The following is a 1,870-nucleotide window of genomic DNA, read 5'->3' as shown; positions in this document are numbered from 1 at the left end:
GCCCAGAAACCACCACCACAGAATTTCTCGGCGCGGTTTCGCATCTTTGTACCGCCCAATCCCAGACCTCGGCCACCTCCGTCCCCTCTCCCTTCTCCTTCCTCTTCGCTGCTTCCCCTGTTCCTTCGAGCCTCCCCTTCTTCCCCTGTTCTTCGCCCCAGCTTCGTGCCCAACTTAAAAAAAAGGGAGATATAGTTCCAGTAATTGGAACTTTGGTGTTTTATCTCTCAATTTAAGCCCAATCCTTTGTTTTGGCCCAAATATCCCAAAGTAAGCTCTTTTATTTATTTATTTATTTAAACACTCATATTAATCCATTGTTATCATATAAATTTTAAATGATAATATCAGATTTATATTTTGATTGAAATTTGATTTAAATAATATTTTCGTTAATTTATGAAATTAAATAATATTCATGTACGTAAATCGATTTATGAAATTTTGATTGAAATTTCGTTTAATAATATTTTCAATAATTTATAAAATTATATTTTTATTAAATTCATTATTTCAAAATTCACTATCTATAAATTCATTATTTATAAAATATTGGTTTTAAAGTATTTATCGTTTTAATAACTAATTCAATAATTTGATACTTTGAAAGAAATCGAACTCGGAGCTCAAGACGAACGATCCAAGGAAAAAGGCCTAGCAAATCATGGAATTGAGGTAACGTTTATTGCTAGTACCCGCAATCCCTTCGAAATGTATTTATGAATGATGTTATGAACGATTGATGTTTTATAATGATGTTTTATGATTTGCGGGATTACAAGTATGATTTGATTGAATTGTTTTATGATAATCCAGCGTTATGCAAAGTATTGATTTAATGAATTATTATTCCTGAAAGGATGATTTTATGAAATAACAAGATTTAATGGTTTTATTGAACTATCCTGATTGAACGAGATTTTCCTGATTAACGTTCCATTAAAAGAAATGTAAACATGATAAATGAAAGTGTAAGAACTGGTCAAGTTCCCCTGATATGGAGCCCAGGCTCCCCCAGATAAGAAGCACTGGCTTCCCCTAATATGGAACCAAGGTTCCCCCTAATAAGAAGCACTGACTTTCCCTGATATGGAACCAAGGTTCCCCCTGATAAGAAGCACTGGCTTCCCCTGATATGGAACCAAGGTTCCCCCTGATAAGAAGCAATGGCTTCCCCTGTTATGGAGCACTGGCTCCCCCTGTGATGAAGCACTGGCTTCCCCTGTTCGTAGGACACGTCCTACCATGTTTTCCTGTAAAGTCCTAACGACTAGAATAATACTGTTAAAAAGAAAAAGATTAATAAAATGATGTTCCTGAAATGATGTTCCTGAATTAATGTTCTTGAAATGATATTACTAAAATGATGTTCCTGAAATGATGTTCCTGAATTAATGTTCCTGAAATGATATTACTAAAATGATGTTTCCAAAATGATGCTTCTGAAATGATGATTTATTAAATGTTTTACTATATTCTATTCTCCCTGTGTTATTAAATAAAATGAATTGAAATGATGTTATGATGCTAGGGTAACTCGTTACTGAGTCTTCGGCTCACCGTTTTTGTTTTCTGTTTTAGGTACTGCTGGGAATGAAGGAAACGAGTAGTGGAGGATTTCACTTTAATAATGTTCACCTAGTTTATGATTAAAGTTTTAATAGTTTAATTAAAGACTTTTAGTAAGTTATGTACTTTTAACTTGGGAATATAAAATGAATATTATGTTAATTTTGGAGTTTAATAGCTTATGATTGATGGTTGCCTTGTAATTCCCAAGAGGGAGTTACGGCAGGTAATGTCCAGACCAAATTAGGTTAATTCCGCTGCTAATTATGCCTTAATAAGTGATTTAGAGGTCTGGGCGTTA

This window comes from Spinacia oleracea, chromosome 4 (genome assembly GCF_020520425.1).
Source record: "Spinacia oleracea cultivar Varoflay chromosome 4, BTI_SOV_V1, whole genome shotgun sequence".
NCBI lineage: Eukaryota > Viridiplantae > Streptophyta > Magnoliopsida > Caryophyllales > Amaranthaceae > Spinacia > Spinacia oleracea.
Note: the sequence above shows the minus strand (reverse complement) of the source record.